General features: G+C 44.6%; 1 long non-coding RNA gene across 1 annotated transcript in view; it reads right to left on the bottom strand.

Annotated features, from left to right (window-relative positions):
• Positions 1 to 22,599, bottom strand: part of LOC126930796 (uncharacterized) — a 51,566-nt gene extending 28,967 nt beyond the window's left edge. Inside the window, exon 1 of the long non-coding RNA XR_007717679.1 lies at positions 22,473 to 22,599. This is a non-coding gene — a long non-coding RNA (uncharacterized LOC126930796). The remainder of the gene's footprint in view (positions 1 to 22,472) is intronic.
• Between the last annotated feature and the right edge of the window lie 883 nt (positions 22,600 to 23,482).

Below are 23,482 nucleotides of genomic sequence, written 5' to 3'. Positions count from 1 at the left end.
ACAAGTGCCCCTGGGCTTCTCAAAGATGTCTTTGCCTTTCCTCCTCACAGTCTGTCTTTCCACCACCGAACCCAGTTACCGTGTGACAGATTGGGGATGGCAGGAAGGAAAGCTGCGGGTTCCCAAGGGAAGCCTGAGCAACAAGCCAGCAGTACCCTTTCTTGGCCTCTCCAGAGTCCCCTTTGGGGATTGTGGAAAAGTCCAAGACCCCCTGTGTCTCCATCTTTGCATCTGGCATCTGAGTCGGCCTCACCTCCCTAGGACGTTGGAGGAATAATTAAATTAAAGATATGAGGTGTGACATTTCCCAGGTGCTGGCGTAACAGCTGTGCATGTACATAAGAGAAAGTGCCTTGGAGAAGTACCCAAGGACAACAGCACTGGGGGAGCGGGGAGGAGCTGCCTGCTGGCCAGGACCACATGTACACTGGGCCAGCCTCGGCCACTCCCGCAGAGACGGGTAGGAAAGGCGACATAGCTTTCCAGAAAAGTTCATCTGGTTGCTGTTACAGTCAACAACCTATTCTGTAAACATCAATTATGTGCTGGAAACATGAAGATAAGTAAGACCTGAGGCATACAGTCAACTGTGGGTGACAGACATAAATACCAGGATTCATAAAATTTTTCTGGAAATGTGGGGAGATATACATACCTGACACATGCATACATACATCATACATGAGTCAAATATACATATAGGATATGTGAGTCAGATATACATACATGATGCATGAGTCAATTCCAGCATTTTCAGAGAAAGTAGTGTGTGTGGAGAAATATATACATACATGCACATACATATATACACATATACATGTATATATATAATATCAAGCAGTATTATGCAGAATAATCCCTGGAACCTGTAAATATGTTACCTGACATGGCCAAAGGGACTTTGCAGATGTGATTAAGGTTGAAGACCTTGAGATGGGAGATTATCCTGGATTATCCAGGTAGGTCCAGTCTAATCACAGAAGTCCTTACAAGCAGAAAACCTTTTCCAGGTTCAGTCAGCCAGAGAGAGAGCGGAGGACAAAAGAAGCAGCAGGAGAAGTCTGAAGCGTGAAATATACCTGCCCTGCTGTTGCCGGCTTTGAAGGTGGGGGATGAGTGCCCTGAGCCAAGGGAAGTGTGTGGCCTCTAGAAACTGGAAAGGGATGGGAAAGAGATGCTCTCCTGGAGCTTCCAGAAAGGAGTGCATCCCAGCTGACACCCTGATTTTAGCCTGGTGAGACTTGTGTCAGACTTTTGACCTACAGAACTATAGAGTAATAAATTTATGTTGTTTTAAGCCAGTCAGTGTGTGGTCATTTGTAACAGCAGCAATAGAAGAGTAATACAATAGAGAAAGAAATATAGATTGTGTGTGTGTGAGTGTGTGTGTGTATGTGTGTGTGAGTGTGAGTGTGAGAGTGTGTGAGTGTGTGAGAGTGTGAGTGTGTATGAGTGTGTGTGAGTGTGTGAGAGTGCGTGAGTGTGCAAGTGTGTGTGTGTGCGCATGAGTGTGTGTGAGTGAGTGTGTGAGTGTGTGTGTCAGACTGTGCGAGTGTGTGAGAGTGTGTGTATTTTCACTGATTATCCTTCAATCAGGAATTCTCAGGTACAAATGACATCATCCACTCGAGCTAGTTTAAGCAGAAAAGAAATGTATTTAAAGGGTATTGGGTAGTTCAGAGATTTCCCAGGAGGGCCAGAGAGGTTGATTCTGAAAGTTCACAGCCAGAAGTGAGCCCAGTTGCATCCCAGACGTTTCTCTAGCAGAGCATGCCGCAGTTACTGCCTGGCACCCGTGATGCTGAAGCACGGCCATCCACAGAACCCGATGCCCTCACTGTCAGGCCGACCAGAACATTCATGCCATGGCACAGCCCACACTCATACCACTCATGTCCAGATAACGTTTCATGAGGGCACTTCTCGTCGGTGAAACTCTGGTCTCATATCTGCACCCCCTGGTTTTCTGGCAGGACTTTCACTGTGTGGAAATGATAGAAATATAGAAAAGGTGCTCAAATGTGGTGAGGGAACAAAATGAGCGACGTCCACTACAGAGGACTTTAGTCAGTCCAAGCACTCTTTACGTTGCCACAGCTTCAGTCATGGTGACAGCCCGATGACTCACTGATGTTACCTTCCTGGACCCCCGAGGCACCCAAATCGGCCAAACATCCAGTGCTTCCTACAAGGTGCCTTAGGATTGGGGTCATAAGATTTTGAGCTGACCCTTGCGGATAGGTAGAGAAAGGATATTCCAGGCACAATGCAGGTATTCAAGTACAGGAAGTTGCAGAAGAGCTTGGCATGTGGAGAGAACTGGGTGTGACTGGAGCCCAAAGAGTGATCGGGAAATCCTGGGGCACAAGGTGAGGGGTAGTTAGGGGCAGACCATAAAGGCTGTAATAAACTATGCCAAGAAGCTTAGAATTCCTCTTACAGACAACAGGGATCCATGGAAATGTTTTAATTAAGGAACTGACATTAGGTCATTTTTAGAAAGATAATTCTGGCAGTGAGTGGTATGACAGACACATTGAGAGAAATAAAATGGTAAGGATTTCTAGTTACTAGGAAATGAAGGTGATGGGAACAAAAGCAGTGGCAATGGGTATTGTGGAGAAGGGGTTGATTCAAGAACTATTTGGGAAGAAAAATTGATATGATGCTGTAACTGAATGGATATGGTTGATAGAGAAGACTCAAAATTATTAGAACATCTCAGACTTAGACAACTGGAGAGAAGCTCTTGATAGTCACTAAATTGGGAAATTTAGGTTGGCAAATATAAGAAAAGCCTTTGGGTAAGACACAAATTTGATTTGCCCCTGTGGATTTCAGATGCCTGTAGGACATACAGATGAGATGTCTAAGAGGAAAGTGAATACAATCGTCCAGAGCTTGGAGAACAGCTGAGCTGGAGACATCGATTTTAGGGTCATCATGGGGATGACCGAGGCTTGGGCTTGGGTATGGATTTCTCGGGGAGAGTCTGTGAAAGAGATGAAGGGTGACGACCCAGCACTGAACAGGTGCCATACATAATGGCAGTGGAAGACACCACAGGCATGGGAGGTCCTGTCCCTCACCACTGAAATGGACCTGAGGTTGACTTTTTTCTTTTAATTTTACATGGCACCAAATCAGCTGGGAGGCGAAGTTAAAGCATGCCTGGTGAGTATGCGACTGAAGTTACAGCTGAATTCTTACCCTGTGTGGGCCAGTATTTCCTTCCCCTGACACAGTCAACTGGAGCAGCCAACTACTAAACACCTGCCTTGCCTGTTGTCCCAGTCATAAGGGACACTTCCTGCATAGGGGGCCATGGCATCTAACACATGGCTCCACTCCAGCTTGGCAATACTGTTGGACCAAAGGTTATTGTAGTCCATTCAGGCTGCTATAGCAAAATACCTCAGACTGCATAATTTATAAAGAAGGGAAATGTATTGCCCACAGTTCTGGAGGCTGGGATGTCCGTGATCAAAGCTCTAGCAGATTCAGTATCTGGTGAGGGCCTGTTGCTTTTAGATGGTAACTTCTGTGTGTCCTCACCTGGCAGAGGAGGCAAACGGCCTTTCTTGGGCATCTTTTATGAGGCACTAATCCCGCTGGTGAAGGTGGAGCCCTTATGACTTAATCACCTCCTAAAGACCCCACCCCTTAATACTACCACATTGAGGATTCTGTTCCAACATAGAAATTTAGTGGAGGAGCCAGGCGCAGTGGCTCATGCCTGTAATCCGAACACATTGGGAAGCTGATGCAGGTGGATCACAGGTCAGGAGTTCAAGACCAGCCTGACCAACATGGTGAAACCCCGTCTCTACTAAAAATACAAAAATTAGCCAGGCATGGTAGCGTGCGCTTGTATTCCTAGCTACTCGGGAGGCTGAGGCAGGAGAATTGCTTGAACCCAGGAGGCAGAGGTTGCAGTGAGCCAAGATTGCACCACTGCACTCCAGCTTGGGTGACAGAGCGAGACTCTGTCTCAAAAAAAAATTAGTGGAGGACACCAACATGCAGACCACAGCAGTCACCAGTATTTGGAGTGGCCAGCAACATATGGTCTATAAAGTCTGGCTTAAAACACAGTTGGCTTGTAGGAGAGTTGGAGTAGACAACACTGGGCAACTTGGCACTTGGTGTTTGGAGCCAGTAAGAACACAGTGACCAGGTACAACATGAAGCTAATAGGACCCAGAAACTATGAGCCTGCAGAGGAATTGGTTAGGAAGAGAAATGGAGCAAATATCAGAAAGAAGCAGAGGTGCCATCAACAAGAGACCATGTAGTCATGGGAGAGAAGGAAGAGCCTGTGGTTTGACAGCTTTTTGGTTATAACCTTCATGCAACACTGCTGTATCCACCCCACACTCATTTTTTCTTGGACAACTCAAATACAAACTGGTAAAATACCCACAGAGGACACTCAGTTTGCTGAAGCAATGCACATGTGTGTTAAATGTGCGCCCACTATAATTGTTCACATTCCTAATTCTTGCAGCAGAATCTTTTCCATAGTTAATACAGAGATCCGGCCGGGCACTGTGGCTCATGCCTATAGTCCCAGCACTCTGGGAAGCCAAGGCAGGCAGATCTCTTGAAGTCAGGAGTTTGAGATCAGCCTGGCCAACATGGTGAGATCCCGTCGCTACTAAAAATACAAAAATTAGCTGAGTGTGGTGGCGCGTGCCAGTAACCCAAGCTACTTGGGAGGCAGAGGCAAGAGAATGGCTTGAACCCGGGAGGCAGAAGTTGCCGTGAGCCAAAATCGAGCCACTGCACTCCAGCCTGGGCAACGGCACGAGACTCTGTCTCAAAAAAAAGAATTCAGAGATCAATGCAAAGGATGACCCTCTCCGTAAGAACCCAAACTCTAAATTAATGGAGCCTGAATGAAAGAGGTTTTACAATCCTATCAGAGGTACGGGGATAATGTCTGTAAATAGCAATTGGCAATTTCATTAATCGGGATCAAGGTCTGGCCTACACTTCTCATGTCGAGTACAATCAGTTTGTGAAATAGGATCTCCTCCACTTATAATAAGCCTCTATTGCTTTTTAGTCAGCAGCAGCATGCTTGAGTTTCCCAGGAATGTTTGAAATGCAAAGTTTTACTTTTCCCAGGGGGACTCAGTCTCGGTGACCTTTTCCTAGAATGACAGCTACCACCAAAGCATAGGGACCCTCTTGGGCTAGGCCAATGATCATCTTTCATAAGAGAGGATATATAAGCAGGTCTCTGAGAAGTCGACTTATAATAGTTAGTGCCAGTTTATGGAGATTAATCCAAAATCAAAGGCTAAAGCACTGAAAAAATGCTTCCAAAATGCTAAGGATGGAGGAATAAAACTAACACCTCCCTAGGAAGCTATTAAATCAGACATTGGCAAAATGTGCCTGCTGCGTTCAGAGGGGGCAGGATGTAACCTATAGTGTATGTGAATCTGTAAGTATAATTGTATTTAATAACTACGTGTACAATTTAGCCAGTTATGTTCAGGGGCAGGCTTTAAGTTCACCTCATTAAACATAGACATCTAAATAAGTCAGCATGAGATCCCTGACATGTACTTGCCATGGACAGACCTTAAAAAAAAAAAAAAAAAAAAAAAAAAAAAAAAACTCTGTTGGCATAAAAATAGATATACAGGTATACATTCTATTTAAAAGTATATTTCACACACATAATGGCCCACAGGTAGTCCTCAGTAGTTAAGACATACCATGCCAGAACTGAAGACTTAGAACCTGTATGCAGGTAGAAATAGGAATACCTTGTATTTGCAACATATCTTTCACTTTTCAAAGAATTTTCATAATTTTAGAAATTTTAAAATCACACATATAGTAGACAAGTTCTGCAGATGTCATTATCCAATTTCACTGATGAAGTACAAAGATATAAAATTAAAGCACAGGCCGGGCACAATGGCTCACACCTATAATCCCAGAACTCTGGGAGGCTGAGGCAGGTGGATCACTTGAGGTCAAGAGTTGGAGACCAGCCTGGCCAACATGGCGAAACCCTGTCTCTACTAAAAGTACAAAAATTAGCCGGGCCTGGTGGTGAGCGCCTGTAGTCCCAGCTACTCAGGAGTACAAGGCACGAGAATCACTTGAACCCGGGGGACAAAGAATGTCTTGGTTCATTACAGTGAGCCAAGATTGTGCCACTGCACTCCAGCCTGGGCTACAGAGTGGGACTCTGTCTCAAAAAAATAAAAAGTAAAATAAAACTGAAGCACAAAAATGCAGAGATGTATTTTTCTCAGTTCACAGTAGTCTTTACCCGGTTGCCAATCATCAAAAACTTCCTTCCCTGACTCACAGTCTGAAGCATTTCAGCATTCCATTCAAGTTCTCCTGGACCAGAGCACCCAGGGTGAAGAAGGCCTATATCAAGCAGAACACCAATAAAAAGATTTCCCCAAACAATGATTATCATGTTGGGGGACAAACCCCTGATTAGAAGCTGGAGTTGATATCTTCTAATTTTCAAATTGCAAGAACTTCCTGAAGAAGTAAGGAAGTCTCTGGGAGCTAGCTGGGAAATGCAAGGGTGTGCTGTGAAAGGCATATCATAAATGAAGACCACGTGAGCTGTGTCTAAGTGGAGTAAGCCTGAGACCTTCTTTTCCACATTTGGAGAGCAATTATTTATTGGGCCCCACTGTGTACCCTCACAACACGGGACTAGATATCACAGGGGGAGGGAGACACTCAAAGTACAACAAGCTGAGGTCCTTGCCCTCGGGGGATGTTCAAACTGAGGAAATGAGTCCATAAGTAACTGGAAAATAGTGGACTGCCAGAGACAGCAACTCCAGATCCCTCGGGCGTGGAGGACTGCCTGGGCCGTGTCTGCTGGGACTGGCTGAGAGGAAGCAGGGGCAGAACCCGGAACTGAGCCAAGACACACGGAGCAGTGGTACAAGGGGAGGCCAGGGCATTTTCTTAGGCATTTGGGGTCCTCTACTATACTATGTGGGTGAAAACGAGAGCTGCACGATCAATGGTGGCCAGAGCCACAGACCTGGGCGCCCCCCAGCAGGAAAGTTCTTTGAGGAGAAGCAAGGCTGTGCCCTGACTTTTGCCAACAGAGGTGGAAGAATGCTCTGAGTCCCCTGAGCTGAATTGACCCAACCAAGTGAAAAGGCACCATACCTCTGCATTTTCCGTAGCGGATCCTCCATATTTCCTCCCACTGTAAAGCCCACAGTTGCCAGACTGTGGTGAACAAGGACCAGAGGGGTCAGAGGAAAGCCTGGGTGGAAAGTAGAGGATGTGGGCCTTGCTGGGACAGATCACTCTCCATTAAGCAACGCTGGGTGGAAGATGCGAAGAAAGACAACTCTACACAAAGTGTGGTCTAGGAACAGACAGCAGCAGCCTCACCTGGGAAACTGTTATCAGTTCACGTTCTGGTTGGGCATGGTAACCCAAGCCTGTAATTTCAGCACTTTTGGAGTTAGAAGCAGGAGAATCATTTGAGGCCAGGAGTTTCAGACCAGTCCCAGCAAAATAGCAAGACTGTGTCTGTACAACAAAACAAAAAATTAAATTAAATTAACTGGGTGCAGTGACACACACCTGTAGTCCCAGCTACTTGGGAGGCTGAGAAAGAAGGATCACTTGAGCCCAGAAGTTTGGGGCTGAAGTGGGTTGTCATCATGCCATTGCACTCCAGTCTGAGAGAGAGACCTTGTCTCCTGAAAAAACAACAACAACAACAACAACAACAAGAAAGTTCAGATTCCTCAAGCTGACTAAATCAGAAATTCTATGGCTGAGGCCCAGCAATCAAGTCTCTTCAGGTAATTCAGATCCACTCTAAAGCTTGAGAACTTTACCATATAGCACACTACATTAAATGATGGTCAGTTCTTTGGGCTGGGCAGAAGCTAGCACAGGGAAGAATTGGTGCTCTGTGCCCCCAATTTGCCTGCAAACCAGCATGAGATGATGGTCACCTGGTACCCAGAGTGACCCCAAGGCACCTCAGAACCTAGTAGGCTATTCCTCCAGAAGATGCCAGATTTAGGATTTTGCAAAGTCTTGAAGAAAAATCCTTAAGAGACCCCTTCTGGCATCAACTACAGAGGTTTTGAGGACCTCCAGAAAAAAGTATGCCTTGGATCCTCCTCTAAACCACTCTGCCAATCCAAACCCTGGATTAATCCAACCAGTAATTTTTGCAGCCTCTTTACATCAGATGATTCATCTTGCTCATGTAAATCCAAAATCAGGAAGCCTTGAGTGGAAGTACATACATTCTTCCTAACCTCAGTGGAGTGATCAACATCATTTTTATACATACCCATTCATTCAACAAACGTGTTTTCGATGCTTAGAATGTGTCCAGCAATTAATGATTCCTTCTTCCCATTCCTAGTAGGTCCTATACATAATTCACCTTATCAACATAATTTGTTTGCTTATTCAGCAGTTCTTTTGAGCATCTACTCTGCACTAGGTGCTATCCAACACACCAGGGAAATGGAAATATCCAGGACCAGAGCCTGGTTGTGCAGGCCATGCACAGAGAAGGGATCCCAGCCAAAGAAAGGAAAGAGATGAAATTCACTCACCAGTCCTTGCATCTGGCCCAAGGCACTGTTTGCCTATGATTTTTTTTTTTTTAAATTTCACAGAAGAGGAACATGGCAAGCAGATAGCACTTCTGTACAGATTATGAAAAGGTGCCCCTTCCTCTGAGTTGCCTTCATCCAGAGAAGGTCCTTTTTCTAATTCACACTTAGAGCAAAGGGAAATCTGCTGCACCCCACTAAGGTCTGTGACCTCATAAAGATGGCATTCAAGAAGGTGGGTCAGATAGACAAATCACTACACTGAAATGTGACCGGCGCTGTAAAAGAGGTGTGCATTGGAGTTTGCTGTTGGGGGCACGGAGAAGAGAGGAACTCATTATGCCACTGAGATTTTGTTTTTGTAATTTCATGGAGGAGGAGCATCTAAATTATTCTGAAGCTTTCCTGATTCCCTTAATCCCCCAAACATGCTTTTGACCTTCATTCTTGGCAGCAGGCCCTGCCAGCTCCTTTATGGCAGTAAGCAGGGTCAGCAGATTCTAATTTTCTCCCCTCCAATGCCCCTCTGCATCCCCACCACTCTTCGCTCCTTCTCTGTTTCTGTTGTTGATGGACCCTGTCAGTTTCCATTCTCTCTCACGCATGTGGCATCATTCCTGGCTCTGCGCCCTGAATCGATAAAGCCATTCATACTTCCTGTGTCCTGATACATTCCCCGCGTTCCTGCTGATTTTCTATGAAACTACTACTGCATCCTTCTCCTTTCCCTCACTGTCTAACTTCTTTACACTTTTTCCCCAATTTTCCCATTCTTTCATCAGGCCCTAACAAAAATAATAGGGGACACTTTTCTGTCTGGTATTATTCTAAGTACTTACATATTATATACTAACTCATTGAATCTTCACAACAATATTGCCTGGTAAACACTATCATTGGCATCCTCACATTTCAGTAGAGGAAACTGAGCACAGAGTGGTTAAGTTATTAGCCCAAGATCACACAGCTGGCAGGTGATAGATTGGGGTTCTGATGCGAGCACTCTGGCTCTGGAGTCTGCATCCTTCATCATTAGAACAGCTGCAGAAAACATACTTGGGAAACCTGCCCAACCCCTATTCCTTTCTTGAAAATTGCTAACCTGCCCAAGCTGATAAGAGTATAGTGGACATGTCCAGTGGTGGATTGGACTCACCCAGTCAGATTCTCATTGTAGAAAACAGGGAGTGGCTTTACTTGCTGACTGTCAAGCTCCCATCCCAACATATTCTGCTCTTGGATAACCATCAGGCTGTCTGTGGTATCTCTAAAATAACCAGCTGTCCTCTTTTGAGTGGCTTCTGTCCCTGCTACCCAACAACACCTGTTTAAGTCATATCCTTCCAACTCTCCTGAAGCTGAACTTTTAAAGATTGCTGATCATCCCCTCTAATAATCTTTCTACAGCATTCCACACAGGTGACCACTTACCCATGCCCTCTCCTCTGTTTCTGCCCCTGTACCTATACTAGGTACCCCACTGCCTGAGATTCCCTTCACTGCTTTCTTCACCAGGCCAGCTACCTCTCATCTTCTGTGACCTGGCTCAGGCATAGTCTTCCAGGAAAGTGCCCATGGCTCCCTAAGGCTGGAAGTACCCCACCCCTCCATGCTCCCATAGCCCCTTTGTAAATATATGCCATTACACATCTTATGCAAAACAAATATGGCTGGATATTGCATACTCCTGTATGTAAAAGTAGCAAGCTACAGAATAGTATGGATTGTATGGTCCCTTTTATGCAAAACTATGTATGTGCATACAGAAGGATAAGTAGGTCATATCACTCACCTGCCTAAATCCTCCAGTGAATCTCCAATTGTACTTAACAAAACACAAAGGCCAGACTCGGCCTACAGAGCCCTATAGGATAGGACCCCGCTCACCTCTCTGACTCCTCCTCTGTTTCTGCCTCACTCCATGCACATTGAACTGCTTTCCTGTTTCTTGAAAACACCTAGCTTTTTCCCACCTCACAAACCATTTGTGTCCCCAGATGTTTGTCTGGCGGACATTGCCTGTCATTGAAGATTCAGCTTGAGGCCCCAACAACCCTGTTCCACACAGTCCCACCCCGTCATTCTCTTTCATGACATTCAGTTTTAATTTCTTTAGGAACTTATCACTCTCTGAAAGCATTAATAACTTTTCTATGTATTTGGTTTTTTGATTATCTATCACCTGAAGTTAGCTGAACTGCAGGGTTTAGGAAGTCATCCTTCAGGTTACTGGGTCTGCCCAATACTTACGATAACAACTACAAGTTGAAGGATCCCCGAAACCACCCTCAGATTCTATAACTTACTAGAAAGAGTCACAGAACTCACTGAAATCAATTATACTCATTGTCACGTTTATTCCAGGGGAGGGATACAAGCTCGAACAATCAAGGGAGTCAATGCCCAGGGAGATATGGGCAGAGCCCACCCTGGAGCTTCTGGCCATTCCCTTCCCATGGAGTCACGGCTGGTGTTGCTCGTCCCAGCCACAATATGTGACACCACACGTGGAGTACTGCCGCCCAAGGAAACCCACCCAAGCTTTGGAGTCCAGGGTTTTTATGGGGGCTTCATTCTGTGTGCGTGATCGACTGAGTCATTGTCCACATGGCAGCACTCAATCCACAGCTCTCGCACCCCACTCTCCCAGGAGTGAAGCTGATATCACGTGGCCTGAGAAGCCCACCCTGAGCCCCCTGGTAAGCAAAACTACCAGATGGGGTCTGCAGGTCTGCCACAAATAACAAAAACATTCCTAACACAAGGGAAATGCCAAGGATCTAGAAGCTACCTCCAAGGAGCCAAAACCAAGCCCAGACCTTTTTTGGGTGAAACCAAATTCCTTACCACACATTTATGTACTGTCCTACTAAAATATAAACTTCTAGGGTACAGAAAATAAACTTTCTGTCTTATTCTCCTCTGTGGCCCTAGCAGTACAGACAAATATACATGTATATACATACATACACACACATACACATACACACACACATATACACATGCACACACATGCATGCATACATACATACACATGCACATAGACATACATACATGTACACACATACACATGCATGCATACATGCACATACAAATACACACACATATACACATGCACACATGCATGCATACATACACACACACATACACACACACATATACACATGCACACATGCATGCATGCATACATACACATGCACATATACATACATATATACACATACACATACATGCATGCATACATACATACACATACAAATACACACACATATACACATGCACACACATGCATACATGCATACATACACACATATACACATGCACACACATGCATGCATGCATACATACACACACATACACACACATATACACATGCACACACATGCATGCATGCATACATACACACACACATACACACACATACACATGTACGCACATGCATCCATGCATACATACACATACACATGCACATAGACATACATACATACATATACACACATACACATACATGCATACATACATACACATACAAATACACACACACAGAGTTCTACTTTACCTTACCAATTTGAGGTAAATATCAAGTTACATTTCACTTTTTAAAATAAATTTTATTGCATATATTTAAGGTATACAACATGTTATAAAATATATATGATTTTTGAAAATTAATATAGTGAAACAAATTAATATATTCATCAGTTCACATAGTTACCCATATGTGTGTGACAAGAGCGGCTAGAATCTACTCACCTAGCAAGAATCCCAAAAACAGTACAAATTTGTTACCAACAGTCCTCATGCTATAAATCAAATCTCTAGATTTGTTCATCCCAGATCTTCTACATTGTGTCCTCTGACTTCCATCTCCCCATTGACTCTCCCCACATGCCCAGTAACCACTGCTTTATTATCGATCTCTCTCTCTTTATATATATACATATATTAGATTTCACATATAAATGAGATCATACAATATTTTTGTTTCTGTATCTGGCTTATTTCATTTACTATAATGTCCTTCAGGCTCTTCCAGGTTGTAACAAGTAGCAAAATCTTATTCCTTTTTAGGACTGAATAATATTCCATTGTATGTATATACCACAATTTTTTATTCACTTATTCACTGACAGGCTCTTTGGTTGTTTCCATATCTATGGCTATTGTGAATAAGGCTAGAGTGAACATGAGAGTGCAGATATCTTTACAAGGTGTTGATTTCATCTCCTTTGGATATATACCCAGAAGAGGGATTGCTGAGTCATATGGTAGTTCTATTATTAATTTATTTATGAAACTCCATACTGTTTCCCATAATGGCTGCACCAATCTACATTCCCCCCAACAGTGTATATGAGTCCCTTTCTTCATACCCCCACCAAATTTATTATTGTTTCACTTTTTGATAACAGCCATCCTAACAGATGTCAGGTGATATCTCACAGTGGTTTTGATTTCCATTTCCCTGAAAGTTGACCACCTTTTTATATGTGTGTTGGCCATTTTCATGTATTCTTTGAAGAAATGCCTATCCAGGTTTTTTGCTCATTTTTTAATCAGGTTATTTGTTTTTGTATTATTAGGCTATATGAGCTCTTTATAAATTGTAGATATTAACCCCTTATCAGATACATATTTTGCAAATATTTTTTCCTAACCTGTAGGCTGCCATTTCATTTTGTTGATTGTGTACTTAGCTGTGCAGAAGATTTTTAGTTTGGTGCTGTTCCATTCATTTATTTTTGCTTTTGTGGCCTAAGATTTTGGTGTAATACCCAAAAAATCATTGCCATGGCCGATGTCCAGATTTTCCATGATTTTCTTTTCTTCTAGGAGTTTTATAGTTTCTGGTCTTACAGTTAGGTCTTTTCCCCATTTTGAGCTGATTTTTGTGTATGAGATAAGAGTCCTAATTCCATTCACTTGCATGTATCAAGCCAGTTTTCCCAGCATCATTTATTAAAGAGATTATTTTACCCATTGTGCTCTCTTGGTGCCCCTGTCAAAAATTAGTTGACTGTGTATGTTTGGGTTTGTTTCTGGGCTCTCTGTTCTGTTCCACTGGTCTACGTGGTCTGTGCCAGTATCATACTGGTTTGATTACCATGGCTTTGTAATACAGTAAAAAATAAATGGCTTTAAACTCTCACTTCCTCAGTCTTAGCAATTCATCCTTCTTCCCAGGTGACTCCCTTCAAAAGTCCCAAAGGTAGGTTCTTACTGAGTGGTACTATTTTCCTGTCTAAGAAAGAGATAAATGAAAATGGAAAGTTTGGTGAATGTGCCAAATGTCCAATCCTGCAGCTATAGCTTCTGTCACCATCGCTCAATGCCTTTGCATCGGGAGGAGGTCCATGAATCCTTTCTCAGGGCCTGCACACTGCAGGCAGCACTCAGTAGCCAAATCCCTGCTCACCACAAGAAGCAAAGAAGTAATTCAGGCTGATAGCTATTTTCATGCTGTCTGCAGTTTCTCTGGGATGGAAAGGAGGTGATAAGTCTTTCCCAGAGTTCTGCTCAGCTGCTTGTACTTCATGCTAAGCAGACCTGGGCTTCAATGTCAAAGCTCTTTGGACACAATATTTTTATTGTACACTCACATAAAACCTTTGCCCAACATGTGATTATAGTCCAGAGAATAAGGGTAGTGAGGGTTCCAGCCCTTCCTGAATGCCATCAGTGAGTCTGGCCAGGACACTTCTCTTCCTTCTTTCTCCACCACCTGGGCTTCCATCAGTCTCTTAGACCTATACTAACAACCTTGGACTTCAAGTAAAAGGAGTGTTGGCCCCCTTTTTCTGCAAGGCTCTTTGACTTCTTTGTAAATTATCGGAGGCAAAAGGACACTGAGGGAGTTCACCATTTAATTTCACCAACCCCAGTGTCTAAGCTTTAGGCTCTTTTGAAACCAAAACATGTTCTATTATGCTTTTCTCCTACAACAGATGAACATTAGCCTTCCATCCATTATCTAAAAGGAGATGTGCAAGTTGCTCTTCTCAGAAAAAGAAGAACTACTCCTAGGTGGTTTGAAAAAAAACCACTAGCCATTTTTAAATAACTGTAAGTGCCAAAAATAGCCATGCAGGTATACACACAGAAAGGACTATAAGAAAGAATGATGGCAAAAATATTAGCATAGGTTATTTCTGGGAGGTAGGATCCCAAGTGATGTATGCTTTCTTACTTATACATTCTCTACCATTTGAAGATTTTACCGTAAATATTTGGCACTTTATAGTAAAAATAAAACATTTTTGATATTAAAGAAAATGCTGCAAGGATCTACCAGAGTGGGCAGATGGCTGAATCATCAGAAGCTTCCATTCATGGAACTATTACATCCTTGCTTGGTTGAGACCCCCATTTTGCTTTGTTTATGTATTGACTTCTTTTTATCTCCATTTTCCACTCCTGTTCTCCCCAACAGGAAACTTCGTGAACACATTTGACATATTATCTTTATATCTGGATGTACTCTTATAAAGTACATAGTGCTGTTTTGTGTGAATCATATTTTTATTTACATAAATGTTTTCACATATCTATTTCCCCTAACAGACTATAACTCCTCCCCTCTTCCTCCAGAAAAGATGAGAGCTTATTTATATTTGTAGTTCCATAAAAAGTATGTAGCCTGGCACAGAGGGACGGCACAAGAAATATTTGTTGGACTGAACTGAATTTGTTCTACAAGTTAAGCATCCTATAATCCAAACATCTGAAATCCAAATGCTCCAAAATCCAAAACTTTTTATCACCAACATGATGTTCAAAGGAAATACTCATGAGAGCATTTCAGATTTTGGATTTTTGGATTTGGTCTGATCAACTCATAAATATAATGCAGATACTCTAAAGTCAAAAAAAAAAAAACCCTCAAAATCTGTAATACTTCTGGTCCCAAGCATTTGAGATAAGGGATACTCAACCTGCACCACTTTTTCTTAAAATCTCACATTTTCTAAGCTTCAGTGACACTTCATCCTCCTGGTTCCCTGCTGCCTCAGTCTTCACAGGCCCCTCCCCTTTCTTGTCCTTCACTATAAGTACTACACGATGCTTAGTCTCTCTTCTGCCCTCATGCTGCCTGGCCCACCACAATTATCTCATCCAATGCTTTCCCGGTGCTTTCATTACCATTTTGGCAAAGGTGTTGCTATGGTTGAATGTTTGTCACCTCAAAGCTCATGTTGAGATTGAAATGCAGTTCTAAAAGCTGGGGCCTTTAAGAGGTGATAAGGTCATGAGGGCTCTGACCTCATGAGTAGGATTCATGGTGTTATCAAAAGGTGAATTTGGTCCCCTTTTGTCTCTTCACCCCCCTGCCATGTGAAGGTGAAGGCTTCCTCCCGTCCAGAGGGCACAATGTTCAAGGTGCTCTCTTGGAATCGGAATCGCCAATCCTGCCTGCACCTTCATATTAGACTTCCCAGTCCCTAGAACTGTGAGCTACTAAATGTCTGTTCCTCATAAATTACTCAGTGTATAGTATTCTGCTATAGCAATACAAAATAGACTAAGCCAGTGTTTTCCAAATCTTTATCTCCAGCCCTAACTTGTTTCCCAAGCTACAGGCCTACATCTCCATCTAACAGCTGAAAGTCCGATAGGCATCACAATCCCATCATAAAATCAGCACCTTACCCACCTCCCCAACCCAAAGCTTGTACTTTATCCTTTGCCTCTTCTCACTGGAATTGTATTTGCATTCTTTGAGTTCTTCACTCACATCCCTAATGAAATTCCTCCCTTCTCCATCACTCTGCTTTATATACAAGATAACTCACCAGATTCTGTCATTTCTACCCAATGTATAACACTACTAATTCACAGCCAGGGGCTTTGCTTGGTGCTGAGAATATTGGAGTGAGCAAGAAAGACAAGTTTCTTATTCTCAGGAGACAGACAATAGATGACAGATAAGTTTCTGTGTTGCAGAGTGTGAGCAATGTCATGAAGGAGGTAAGCAAGGTGATGTGGGAAAGCTGGGAGCATGATGATGAGCAGAAAAGGCATCTCTATAGGATGAGAAGGGAGTCTCTTATAAAAAGACCCAGGCAAAGAGCAAACAATCCAGGTCCATGGGTTAGGAGATGCAAAGGCCATATATAGAGAAAAAGCTTCCCATGTTCAAGGACCAGCAATGAGACCTTTGTGGATAAAGCATATTGAGAAGGAAGTGATCATAACTAGGTGAGGATGAAGTGGGGGCAGAGGCCACATTGTGGAAAGCCTTGGAGGCCATTCAAAGCCTTTGGATTTTATTCTAAGTGTGATGGGAAATCAAAGAAGAGCATTTAAGCAGAGGAAGGATCTGACCTGATTTATGCTTTTGTAAGTTCATTTTCACTGATGCATGAAGAATGAATTATGGGGAGAAAGGGGCAAGAGGCAGAGCAGAGAGACAAGTTCAAAGCTTTTGCACCAGGCCACGTAAGAGATCGTGGCAGCTTAAACTACAGGATGGCAGTGATCATGGTGAGAAATGGGCCAATTTGAGATCTATATTGGAAGTAAACCTGATAGAACTTCTGATGGATGGGATATACAGATGAGGAAAAGGGAGGAATCAAGGATGACTCAGGAGTTCTGGTGTAAGCAACTAGGTGGATGATAATGCCATTTCTTGAATTGGGGACATAGAGAGAGGAACACAACCAGCTGGCAGTTGGGTACAGAAGAGAATTAAGAGTTTTGTTTTAGATATGCTAAATTTAAGATTCCAATGAGACAAGCTGGTGGAGATGTCAATTTGATAGCTGGATGTAAGAGCCTGGGCCTCCCTGGGGAGGGCTCTGAGATGGGGATCCATTTGGAGGCATCACTGGAGAGACGGTATTTGTGCCATGGGAGTACATCAATGAAGAGAAGAGAGTAGATGAGACAGGAAGAGAAAGGAAGAAAAGGGAGCCCGTGACAAGGTCCTGGGGCACTTCAGTATTTGTACCTCTTCTCCAAAAGCAGAAGCCACTAGAGCTGTATGAGAAGCAGAGGTCACTGATACAGAAAAAATACAGGCGGTTATGATGTCATGAAACTAAGAAAAAGAGTGTTTCACAGAGGACAGTGGGGTCAAGTACGCTAAATATGATTGAAAGAACCAATATAAGGCCAGAAAACTACCTGCTGGATTTAGGATGATGGAGATTGAAGGGTAATTTTGGTAAAGTAATGTAATGAGCCAGATGAGAGCAAACTGAAGAGCAGTTTGTAGGTGAAGAGATAGAAGCACTATGTGTAGACTTTGGAAAAGTTTTATTACAGATGAGGCTCTAGGTAGAGAGGGATGTAGTATTGGAGACTTTTGTGAAGCTGCAGAATGATAGAGCATGTTTCTGTGGTGGTGAGAATGAACATTAAAGAGGGAGGGACTGATGATGCAGGAGAGAAAAGGAGTAATGAGAAGAAAAGTCCTTGAGAAAGGCAGAGTGGAGGAAAGCCAGTTTTGCTTTCTTATAATATAAACAGGAAGAAAGGGAATTATTTTCCATTCTAAAAGGAGGAAAAGAGAAAATGGGTACACACAGGTTCATGTGTAGACCAGGTGGATGGAAGAAAAGAGAGTTCTCCTCCAATCATTCCCATTTTTCAGTGAAGAGTGATAGGAGATCATCAGCTGTGATGGGGAGTGATAGACGGGGCAGAGGTGGGAAGAGGGTGTTGAGGAGCAAGTGTGAAGCCTCTCCTCATGGTGTCTCACACTCTCTGCTCCAGTGCGGCAGCCTCAGGTCAGGCCCTGACTGTCTCCATCTGTACTACCACAACAGCCCCCGAAACCTTCCATGCCCAGCTGCCAACCCCCAGCACCTCAATCCCTTATCTACCCATCCTTTGGAGAAATATCCCTAAACCACTGATATGATTTGAATCTGTGTTCCCACCCAAATCTCATTGTAATTAATCCTCAGCGTTGGAGGAGGGGCCTTGTGGGAGGTGATTGGATCACGGAGGCAGACTTCCCTCTTGTGGTCCTTGTGATAGACTTCTCCCAAGATCTGCTTGTTTAATGGTGTATAGCACCACTCCCCCAGCTCCCCACCCTGCTTTTTATTTCCTGCCGGCCAGATGAAGATATGCCTGCTTCCCCTTTGCCGTCTGCCATGACTGTAAGCTTCCTGAGGTCTCCCCAGAAGCAGAAGCCTGTACAGCCAGCAGAACAGTGAGCCAATTAAACCTCTTTTCATTATGAATTTTCCAGTCCCAGGTATGTCTTTATAGCAGTGTGAGAATGAACTAATACAACCATAGATTTGTTGTGCCATGAAAACTTTGATGGGCTTCACAGTCTACAGACCAATGCACTAACTCCTCATTTGGGCTCTAGGGTTCTCCATTTTCTGGTCCAACTTCTGCAGGCTTATGCTCAAAACATCCTCTTCCCCTCTACCTTCTATGGAGCCACTGCAGCCTACTCATGGCTCTCTCCAACTGCTGTGGCATCTGTCACTTTTATGTCTTTGTTCAAGCTTTTCTCTCTCAGTGGCCTGTCTTCCTCCCTCTTGCAGAAGTCCTACCCATTCTTCAAGATCCAACTCAAATCCCACTTATTTCAAGAAACTGATCAGATCTCTCCCCCATCCCATGGTGCCTTATGCCTTTAGAACTTATTACAAAAGATCCAAGTATGACTTGTATTATAAGCACATGCATAGGCATGTCTATATGTGTGCTTGTGTCTGTCTCTAAGGAAGGAAGAAAGGAAAAGAGGGAAGGAGGGATGAAAGGGAGAGGCAAATGGAGAAAGAGGAAGAAAAAATGGAGGTGCATCATGGGCCCCTGGTGTTTCACTTCAACAGTTTGAGTAAAAGAGCTCAACAGTGTTGCCCAAGAGTGGCAAGCATCTCAGAGCCACAGCTTCTCTTGGGCGCACCTGCAGGCATCTGGGCTGACAGGCCCCTTCCTCTCCTCTCTGTTCCCGCTCCTCCTTTCTTCCCCCAGTGCCTCCATCTTTGTTGCCCAGTAATTGCATCAAATCTGAAGAAGTAGATCCATCTCTAAAAAGAGCAGTGGGAGGGAACTGCGCTGCTCTTTTCAGAGATGAGAATTGAGAGAAATAGGGCAGAGAGATGAAAATGTAATGCTGAAAAATTCATGCTAGAGGAAGCGCTTGCTGGCCCTCCCCTGCTCTGCCTCCCATCTGATAAGCTTCTGGCAGAGGCCTGGCTTTCCAGGCACATGAGAAGACCATGGGAGGTTTAGCCAAATCTGTCTGAGGGTGGCCTGAGAACTGGCAGGGGTCTGGGGAGTGCCCACGGGTGTGCAGGGACAGAGCTGCCACTTGGCTTCTAGGGGCTGGGGGCGTAAGAGGGCAGGAGCGGGAGAGGAGGTGTCCTCCCCATCTACATCAAGAGCTGTCCCTCTACGCCACCTCCCGCCATTCCTGATGACTTCAGGCCTGGCAGGCACTGCTGTCCACAGACTCGCAGGTCCCGTGTGTTTAGGAATCCTGGGAGGCAAGGTTCGACCCTGGGCCAGGCGAGCGGCTGGCCTCGCTGCACTTCGTTGAGCACTGTGTGCTCTCAGCCTAGGGCGGGAGAGTTGAGGTGGCCCGGCTCTAGTGGCCCGAAAAGGCCGGGTCTCATTCCCAGCCCTAGTCTCTGACTCCCCTCGCAAAGCACTGCAGAGGCTGCGGCCTGATTAACGCTGCGCGATGATATGTACAGGAGACCGGCTTGCGATTCCCGGCCAGCGGCCCCTGCTTCGCTGCGCAGAGGCGGCGTCAGCTGCTCGACTGCGACCCCTGGCGGCCGCTGGAGGCACTCGCTGCAGAGCTTCAAAAGCGAATGGGCCGCTGGACGGGAAGTCGAGGGAGTATTAAAAAAAAAATGGGGTAAGAGCTCTGCACCCCCAGATGGTGCAGGGTGGGAGGTGGAGAATGAAGGGGAAGCCAATTTTGCTTTCTTATAATATAAACAGGAAGGAAGGGAACAATCTGTTGGGGATGGTGGGGGCTGATGGAGGGTAATGGGAGGGGGAAGGTGGAAATGTGAAAATCTGTTTATAGTTGGAATGGAATCTGTTTAATATGATGCTTACACAAAATAAGACTTAAAAGTTTTTCTCTGCTCTGAACCATTTCCCTCATCTTCATTTTAAGTAGCAGAAGAACTCTGACCTGTTTTTTCTCTTTCATACTCCCAAACCAGGCTGTGTTTTCAAAGAGACATTCATTCAAGGAAATAAAACACACTTTGGCTTCCTCCAGTGCCTTCAGTGAGCCTGAGTCCAAACAGTCAATATAATACCAGAGTTGAGAGCCTGGACATTGGAGAGGGACAGTGTAAATTCAATCCATGTCCATACGTTAGCTGCGTAACCTTGAGCAATTTGCTCAACCTCTCTGAACCTTCTTTTCCTTATTCAAAAAACAAAATATAAGCAAAATGCACTTCTAAGATTGTGGTGATAAAGAGAATCCTGCCTCATCTCTACTTCCAGGACAAAGAAGCTGTCTATTGTGGTTCTGCGTTCCCTTCCCTGGTAGGACCCCTTTGGGCTGGACTGTGACAGACTCAGTTCAATAATAGATCAAGTGCCTATGAGTAGCAAGGGGATGAGTCCTCCAGGACTTTCCCTGACTCCTTCCCTTCCTTTCTCATCAGTTCACGCAGCCCTCTAGTCCATGTCTGCCATGCAAGACAACCAAGCAGCACCCACAAAATGTTGCGTGTGGTGTATGTGTGTTTAGTGTGCAAGGGGCTTCTTGGCACAGAGCTGATCTTAGCTGAGGGTGGAGTCTGATGCCTTCAGCCAATTCTTCAAGGCTACAGATCAATGCCCTTCTCCTTGGTGTCAGCATTGCAAATATGCAATGCTTCGATATGCGGCCCGCTAATGGCTCCAGCTCTGAAGAGGTTCTCCAGGTGGCTCCTCCCACTAAGGAGCATAGTGTAGTGGGAGAGGTGCAACATACACACAGGAAAAACTAAATAAGAAGTCATGATTCTAGACAGCCTGTGTGAAGAAAGGGCCAGCCGAGGGGCTCACGGAGCACTCTCGGAGATCAGAGGATAGGAAAACTCCCTCAGACAGAAGTTGAGGGCTCACCTGAGCCCCAAGAGCTACAGAAAGTGGTCCTGGTGCTGTGATGAAGTGGGCAAGCTCTTCCCTCTAATTCAGGGTGGGACACTGGAAGGGCTTATCACAAGGTGTATCATCTACGAGGGGGAAGGAGAATATGTGCAACACCTCTGAATCTTCAAAGGTGATAGGCTCTTGAAGATGCTGGGCCGTCTTTAGCCTCAGATCTTGGGGCTAATTGCAGGGCATGACTCTCATCCAAAAGCTTCACCACGGAACCTCTGACTACTCAGTGACCATCTTCTGGAGGACAAAACTGATTTGCAATTAAGTTCCTAGGGCTGAGCAAGAGGAGAGAAGTCAGGAACCTAGTTATTCACAATTTTTTTATCCATTTATTCATCAATTCACTCACATAATCATCTATCCATCCATGTATCCATTCGATCTTTCATTCACTCACTAGGTATTTTATTTAGCAATTGCTATGTGCCTAGCCCAGTGTCCTGTGCTATGAGAAATACAATTGTGTATCTCCTTTCCTTCCACCCTAAGGAAGATTCTACAATCCTCTACTCAGTGTTGAAGATTCTCCTCTTCTGTTCCACCCCATCTGGGGGAGCAGATGTCCTATGACATTCACACAGCTCATTCCTCTGCAGAAGCAGGGCCCTAACAGCGCGGATCCCACTGCTCTCAGCGAACTCTCTCATACTGAATCTAACTGTTTAGACATGACAGATCCACCCACCCACTTCCTAAAAGGACAAAGAAGATAGGACTCAATGTTCTGGCCCCTTAGAATCAAATACAAACATGTCAAGCTCTGCCTCATGTTCGCCTCTGACAACTGACCTGTGAGCTGGTTCCAGTCTCTGCCTCGCATGGGCCCCCTCCCTGGGTGTTCACCTAGAATCATTCCAGTCGCCTTTTTTCCTCGCCTGCTGCCTCACTCCCACCCCCTGCCTTTGTGGGATTTGTGACAATCTATGCTCTTTAAAATAATTTCTGGAGTGTATTTGTGTGTCTTTAGTGGTGGTGGAATGCTGTATAATTATCTCCCGATTCATCAGACTCCTTAACAGGCAAATGCCTTTTTTTCCAATAAGTTTCTCTGGCTGAAGCACCAATAGGCCTTGTTGCTACGGAAACCAGAACATTTCTTTCTCTATTTTAATGGTATGTTGAAAGTGCGGCGTGCATGTGCATGCACACATATGGTGGCTGCTCGTTTTTTCAGCTCTTTTTTCCTTCCCTACCTCTGCTGACCTGTCTGGCATTTTCCCGACCTCACATGTTTCAGGACGTCCCCCTCATCCACAGCCCCTGCTTGCCCCCTTCCTGCCTTTCACTGTGCCTCCACCTCCCCCTACCCTTCCATCTGTTGTTCTCAGCTGTTTTTAAAAGAAAAATACCAGTTGGCTTTGCATGAAATCTAAGAGAGAGAGGGAAATAAAAGGTAATTGTGGAAACAAAGCACTGCAAAAGGCTTTGACCAGCCAGGTGTTTCCTGCTGGAAGGCTAGTGGCCTCACTTGGCCATCTTCCTAGTACATGGGGCTGCTTCGGAGAAGGAGGAGAGGGGATGGAGAGAGAGCAGCTCGGTGCAAGAGTAGAGAGAGCATATCCCCGCAGCACCATCTGCTGCTGCTGCTCCTGGGCACGGAGGAACTTCTCTCCACCCAAGTCCCTGGGTTTGGTTCAAGGACTACTGGGGGAGAGGAAGGGAGGGCTCTGTTGAAATTTATTTGTTGATTCAGTTAGTCAACACTCACTCACTGAACACTTAGCATATACCAGGCACTGTTCTAGGCACTAGGGATATGCCGAGGGCTCCTGTCCTTGAGAAGCAAGCCTTGCTCACAG

This window comes from Macaca thibetana, chromosome 11 (genome assembly GCF_024542745.1).
Source record: "Macaca thibetana thibetana isolate TM-01 chromosome 11, ASM2454274v1, whole genome shotgun sequence".
NCBI lineage: Eukaryota > Metazoa > Chordata > Mammalia > Primates > Cercopithecidae > Macaca > Macaca thibetana.
This window is presented reverse-complemented; position numbering and strand designations above follow the sequence as displayed.